Source organism: Triticum urartu, chromosome 5 (assembly GCF_003073215.2).
Source record: "Triticum urartu cultivar G1812 chromosome 5, Tu2.1, whole genome shotgun sequence".
Classification (NCBI taxonomy): Eukaryota; Viridiplantae; Streptophyta; class Magnoliopsida; order Poales; family Poaceae; genus Triticum; species Triticum urartu.
In genome coordinates, this window is record NC_053026.1 from 26,553,270 (window position 1) to 26,560,967 (window position 7,698).

The window sequence follows — 7,698 nt, forward strand, 5'->3', positions numbered from 1 at the left end:
CGGGAGTTGCATAACCTCATAGTCATAGGAACATGTATGAGTCATGAAGAAAGCAATAGCAGTAAACTAAACGATCAAGTGCTAAGCTAATGGAATGGGTCAGGTCAATCACATTTTCTCCTAATGATGTGACCCCTTTAATCAAATGAAAACTCATGTCTATGGTTAGGAAACTTAACAATCTTTGATTAATGAGCTAGTCAAGTAGAGGCATACTAGTGACACTTTGTCTATGTATTCACACATGTACTAAGTTTCTGGTTAATACAATTCTAGCATGAATAATAAACATTTATCATGATATGAGGAAATACATAATAACTTTATTATTGCCTCTAGGGCATATTTCCTTCAGTCTCCCACTTGCACTAGAGTCAATAATCTAGATTACACAGTAATGATTCTAACACCCATGGAGCCTTGGTGCTGATCATGTTTTGCTCGTGAGAGAGGCTTAGTCAACGGGTCTGCAACATTCAGATCCGTATGTATCTTGCAAATCTCTATGTCTCCCACCTAGACTTGATCGCGGATGGAATTGAAGCGTCTCTTGATGTGCTTAGTTCTCTTGTGAAATCTGGATTCCTTTGCCAAGGCAATTGCACCAGTATTGTCACAAAAGATTTTCATTGGACCCGATGCACTAGGTATGACACCTAGATCGGATATGAACTCCTTCATCCAGACTCCTTCATTCGATGCTTCTGAAGCAGCAATGTACTCTGCTTCACACGTAGATCCCGCCACGATGCTTTGTTTAGAATTGCTCCAATTGATAGCTCCACCCTTTCAATATAAACACGTATCCGGTTTGCGATTTAAAATCGTCCGGATCAGCATCAAAGCTTGCATCAACGTAACCATTTATGCTGAGCTCTTTGTCACCTCCATAAACGAGAAATATATCCTTAGTCCTTTTCAGGTATTTCAGGATGTTCTTGACCGTTGTCCAGTGATCCACTCCTGGATTACTTTGGTACCTCCCTGCTAAACTAATAGCAAGGCACACATTAGGTCTGGTACACAGCATTGAATACATGATAGAGCCTATGGCTGAAGCATAGGGAACATCTTTTTGATGATTGGTTACCTCCCCTGGCAGCTACTTCGTCACGAGCAGTCTTGAGGTTCTTCTTGGCTAGTTCCAGATCAAGATTGAGGCTGATTTGCTGCTTGTTCAGTGTAGAAACTTGAGCCCCAAGATCACAAGATTTCTGTAGTCAACATATAAGACATATCAGTCGACAGAAACAAAAGAACATCACAGTGAAAGTTACTCTAAGACTACCTCCGAGTCAAACATTCAACGGTAGTCTCGGGGAGTACACCTAGTGGGTGCACTTAGCGTGCCCCCACTGGTTTGATTCAACACTCGGCATGGTCTGTCCAGCTAGATTTGTAAAAAAAGGCAAAGAAAGGTGTTCTCAGACCATAGTCGACTGCCCGCAGTCGACCACAGTCTCGGGGACTACATTCAGTGGGTGCACTTAGCCTGCTCCCACTAGTTCAGGTTTCACTTGGCATGGTCTGCCCAGGCCGAGTGAGAAAATTTAGATTCTCATACCACAGTCGACTGCCCACAGTCAACTATGGTCTCGGGGACTACACCCAGTGGGTGCACTCAGCGTGCCCCCACTGGTTCAAAAACTCAATCGACTCAATCCAAGTCGACTCAAGTGGAAGACCTATACAACTTTAAGGCAGACAAACCCCAGTGTGTGATCGGATGAGAAATAAGATCAGTCGGAAATCAACTAACCTGGACATAGGTTTGCAGAGCAGCGCCGACGTTGTAGGTCACCTGACTGGCCTCGTGCACCACTTTCATCTGCCCCATCACAAGATTCAACTGAAGAAGAGATTCCTTGGCGGCACTCGGTGGGTCGTCTGGAGTTTGGTACGCAGTGAAAAGCGATGATGGCAGGGCAGTCGAAGCAGCTGCTGGGTCTGATGCATGGGGTTGTATTGGAGCAGCAGGGGCCTGAGCAGCCGACCCTGATGGGCAATCAGTCGACACGGGATAGCGAATGTGACGTTGGTGCGAGACGGATCTGTGGATTGCTCGACCGCTGTCCTAGGCATCAGTGTCGACTGAGCAACCTGAACCTCAGGCGCTTTCCTGCTCGGTCCCTTGTCCCTCCTCCTTCTTTCCCTCAGAGGCACTTCTTCTTCATCGTCTGGAAGCACGACAACGTCTCGTGGAGCTGCAACAAACAAAAAAAATTAGAGATGCCACTGACGAACAATCCAATCGACCGAATAAATTCGAGTCGAGCAGACTTACTAGCTTTGGAGGTAGCCGCGTCATCGGTTTCCTCATCATTTGGGACCTTGTCGATATCCATATCAGTCGCGGCAGAGGCTGGGCTGGAAAAGTTCACCATCCACTCGGTCAGAGCAGAAGAATCAATCGGAGCAAGAAAACACGGAAATAACATTTACCTAGAGGCAACAGGAACATCCATCTTAATCTTAGGCAAGGTTTTCCAAGCCTTTGAGGGGTTGATCTTGGGCTGCTTGGTGACTTTCTCCGCCAGCTCCGGAGTTGAAGACCGAGCGCGCTTCTGTGCTTGAGCGCTTGAGGCCACAGCCTTGCCGCGCCTGCCCGCTGGATCATGGTGCTGCTTGGATCAACATCTGAACGAGGCAGTGAGTCGACTACCTCCTCGTCGTTTGATTCGTCGCTCTCGTCTTCATCATCGTCGTCCGACGACTCCCAATCACCACTCTCCTCCGTGCTGTCCTCGCCCTCATGATCATGCTCCATAGCTTGTTCACCATTGGGCATCGAGTACATCTCTGTATAAATCTACAAGACAAGAAGTCGAGTGGAAATCAGTCGAATTCAAAAATAATCAGAAAAAGCACCCAAGAGTAATCGGTTGTAGCGGCCGAACCTTGTCTGGCTGATTACTGTTGCTGAAAGGATCGACTCTCCTGGCGCCCCTGGGGTTGTCCTTGTTTCCTGTAATACTCCTCATCCATTGGGCCACTGTTTTGGCCGGTACCTCCTCTGGATGAACCCGAGAGGTGTCGCCGGCTCCGGAATACATCCACATAGAGTGGTCACGAGCCTGGAGCGGTTGAATGCGCTGACTGAGGAATACCTCCAACAAATCCATGCCGGTGACGCCTTAGTTGATCAGCTGGACCACCCTCTCGACCAGCATGGTTGTCTCCTGTCTTCTCCGCGTCGGTCACTTTCAACGGGGAGGGAGTCTGAACACGATCGAAGGAGAAAGGGGAAGTCCAGTCGACTGGCCTGGGGTTGCGATGTCCTGGCAGTAGAACCAGGTCGACTGCCAGCCTCTGACCGACTTAGGAAGAGTCATTGAGGGAGTCACTGGATTAGGGGGTATCCGGACAGCCGGATTATATCCTTTGGCCGGACTGTTGGACTATGAAGATACAAGATTGAAGACTTCGTCCCGTGTTCGGATGGGACTCTCCTTGGCGTGGAAGGAAAGCTTGGAAATATGGATATGTAGATCTCCTTCCTTGTAACCGACTCTGTGTAACCCTAGCCCCCTCCGGTGTCTATACAAACCGGAGGGTTTAGTCCGTAGGACCAACAACAATCATACCATAGGCTAGCTTCTACGGTTTAGCCTCTTCGATCTCATGGTAGATCAACTCTTGTACTACTCATATTATCAAGAAAAATCAAGCAGGATGCAGGGTATTACCTCCATCAAGAGGGCCCGAACCTGGGTAAACATCGTGTCCCCCGCCTCCTGTTACCATCCGCCTAGACGCACAGTTCGGGACCCCCTACCCGAGATCTGCCGGTTTTAACACCGACATTGGTGCTTTCATTGAGAGTTCCTCTGTGTCGTCATCGTCAGGCTTGATGGCTCCTTTGATCATCGATAGCAATGCAGTCCAGGGTGAGACTTTTCTCCCTGGACAGATCTTTGTATTCGGCGGCTTCGCACTACGGGCCAACTCGCTTGGCCATCTGGAGCAGATCGAGAGTTACGCCCCTGGCCACCAGGTCAGGTTTGGAAGCTTAAACTACACGAATGACATCCGCGGAGACTTGATCTTCGACGGATTCGAGCCCCTGCCGAGTGCGCCGCACGGTCACGATGAGCATGATTTAGCTCTACCATCGGACAGTGTTCAGGAGACCGCACCAGCAACCGCTCCGACCCTCAATTCGGAGCCAATTGCACCATCCATGGACAGGTGGATAGACCCCGCCACGGAGGCTGCATTCTCAGTGGCAATCAAGCTGAGTATCAACCTTACCCTTCACGAGAGCCGTGACGCCAAACTGCCGGATTCTTCCCCGGCCACGGACTCCGAAGCGCCTGCGCCCGTGCCTATCGAATCCGACTGGGCGCTGATCATGGAGTTCACCTCTGCGGATATCTTTCAGCACTCGCCCTTCGGTGACATACTGAACTCATTAAGGTCTCTCTCCTTGTCAGGAGAGTCCTGGCCGAACTATGTCCGGCAGGATTGGGATGCGGATGACGAAAAAATTCGCCGCCCACCCACCACCCACTTAGTAGCCACTGTCGACAATTTGACCGACATGCTCGACTTCGACTCCGAAGACATCGACGGTATGGACGACCATGCAGGAGATGAACAAGAACCACTGCCCATAGGGCACTGGACAGCCACCTCATCATATGATATATATATATATATATATATATATATATATGGTGGACACAACCCAAAGAAGGCAATGGCGACGGGACAGCGGAGGATGACCTCTCCAAGAAGCAACCCAAGCGTCGATGTCAGTGGCGCCGCTCTAAGTCTCGCCAAGGAAAAAGCGCTGATACCGGCACAGGAGATAATAGCACTCCAGACAGTGCCGAAGATGACGACAATCCCCTCCAGCAAGATTTAGAGCAGGAGGATGGAGAAGCCAACCCTCCCGAGAGAGTGGCAGATGGAGAGGCGGAGGATGATAATTACATGCCTCCCTCCGAAGACGAGGCAAGCCTCGACGATGACGAATTTGTCGTGCCTGAGGATCCTGTCGAGCAAGAGCACTTCAAGCACCGGCTTATAGCCATGGCAAATAGCCTTAAGAAAAAGCAACAACAGCTTCGAGCTGATCAAGATTTGCTAGCTGACAGATGGACTGAAGTCCTTGCGGCCGAGGAATATGAACTCGAACGCCCCTCCAAGAGTTACCCAAAGCGCAGGTTGCTACCCCGGCTGGAGGAGGAAGCATTAAAACCTACATATCCAGCGTATGACGCGGCTGATCGGCCACCTCGTGGCCACGACAGAGAGGCATTTCAGCCAAAAGCTAAGCCCGCACCCCGACGCCACTCAAATGAAAATGTCAAGGCACGGGGAAACACGCTAGACCCGTGAGACGTATTGGAGGACAAAGCAAACCACGCAAGATCGATCTACGGATCACGAGGGCGCGCCACTATGCAAGACGATAACCGTCACGCCGGATACAGTAAAAGTAAATCCGGTCGGGCTGAACACAGCGGACAAGACTCATTTGAGCTGCGTCGCGATATAACCCAGTACATAGGCGCCGCACACCCCCTATGCTTCACAGACGAAGTAATGGATCACCAAATCCCAGAGGGTTTCAAACCCGTAAATATCGAATCATACGACAGTACAACAGATCCTACGGTATGGATCGAGGACTTCCTCCTGCACATCCACATGGCCCGTGGTGACGATCTACACGCCATCAAATACCTCCCATTCAAACTCAAAGGACCAGCTCGGCATTGGCTCAGCAGCCTGCCAGCAGAATCCATTGGCTATTGGGAAGATCTGGAAGCCGCATTCCTCGACAACTTCCAAGGCACTTATGTGCGACCACCAGATGCCGATGACTTGAGCCACATAATTCAGCAGCCATAGGAATCAGCAAGGAAATTCTGGACATGGTTCCTGACAAAGAAAAACCAAATCGTCGACTGTCCAGATGTAGAGGCCCTACCAGCTTTTAAGCACAACATCCGCGACGAGTGGCTCGCCCGGCACCTTGGCCAGGAAAAGCCGAAATCTATGGCAGCCCTCAGGACACTCATGACCCGCTTTTGCGCGGGAGAGGACAGCTGGCTGGCTCGAAGAAATAACATATCAAAGAACCATGGTACTTCGGATACCAAGGATAGCAATGGCAGGTCACGTTGCAACAAACACAAGCGCCGCATCAACAGCGACAATACCGAGGATACGGCAGTCAATGCCGGATTTAGAGGCTCTAAACCCGGTCAGCAGAAAAAGCCATTCAAAAGAAGCACTCCGGGCCCGTCCAGTTTGGACCGTATACTTGATCGCTCGTGTCAAATACACGGCACCCCCGACAAGCCAGCCAACCACACCAACAGGGAATGTTGGGTGTTCAAGTAGGTCGGCAAGTTAAATGCCGAAAACAAAGATAAGGGGTTACATAGCGATGATGAGGAGGAGCCCCGGCCGCCGAACATCGGAGGACAGAAGAGGTTCCCCCCACAAGTGTGGACGGTGAACATGATATAGGCAAGCCACATCCCCAAGAGGGAGCGAAAGCGTGCGCTAAGGGACGTATATGCGTTGGAGCCAGTCACCCCAAAGTTCAACCCATGGTCCTCCTGTCCGATCACCTTCGATCGCAGGGACCACCCCACTAGTATCCGTCATGGTGGATTCGCCGCACTGGTCCTAGACCCAATCATCGACGGATTTCACCTAACTCGAGTCCTTATATACGGCGGAAGCAGCCTGATCCTGCTTTATCAGGACACAGTGCGCAAAATGGGTATAGACCCCTCAAGGATCAAACCCACAAAAACGACCTTCAAAGGCGTCATACCAGGTGTAGAGGCCCATTCCACAGGCTCAGTCACACTGGAAGTGGTCTTCGGATCCCCGGATAACTTCCAAAGCGAGGAGTTAATCTTCGATTTAGTCCCGTTCCGCAGTGGCTATCATGCACTGCTCGGGCGAACCGCGTTTGCGAGATTCAATGCGGTACCGCATTATTCATACCTCAAGCTCAAATGGCCAGGGCCTGGGGGGGGGGGGGGTCATCACAGTCAATGGAAACACAGAGTGCTCTCTCCGCATGGAGGAGCACACCGCGGCCCTCGCAGCAGAAGCACAAAGCAGCCTCTTTAGGCAATCCACCGGTTCGGTGATTAAACACCCGAACACCGTCAAGCGCGCCCGGAGTAATCTGCAACAAGACCGCCTCGCATGTTCCGAGCTCGCATAGCAATGCGCCCCCCACCCTAGTCCCAGCCAAACGGTGAAATCCGTGCCACGCATACATAATTACGCATTGAAAATACCATGGGCATAGGTGGGGGGGGGGGCACGACTACGGCACGCCCCAAAACGCGGCTCAACCACACTAGGGGCTTCCCGCTTTGTTATTTTTCTCTCTTTCAGGACTTTACTCTCTAGAATCCCCATCCGGCAGTACAATTGCCGGACACACGACACAACAACCAAGGAGGCAGAAAGCTACGTCGCACCATGGAACTCCCAGGTGGTCTCTGATAATGAGTGAAATACCTACTTTAAATACCATTCCCCAGCTCCCCCTTGGAGGGGACATGTCAAATAGTCCTACTTTTTGCTTATCGCACTACTTGTATCATTCTTCTTCGACGCACCTTTTTGAATAAACAATGCATAGCACTAGACTATTATCGCATTCTCTATTCTTTTTCATATATATGTTCATTCATGACATTCAGCACCCGTACACTC

At 50.6% G+C, this 7,698-nt stretch overlaps 1 pseudogene; it reads right to left on the reverse strand.

The window, feature by feature from the left end:
* The window catches only part of LOC125506677, a 37,662-nt pseudogene extending 35,825 nt beyond the window's left edge, over nucleotides 1-1,837 (reverse strand).
* Nucleotides 1,838-7,698: the final 5,861 nt, after the last annotated feature.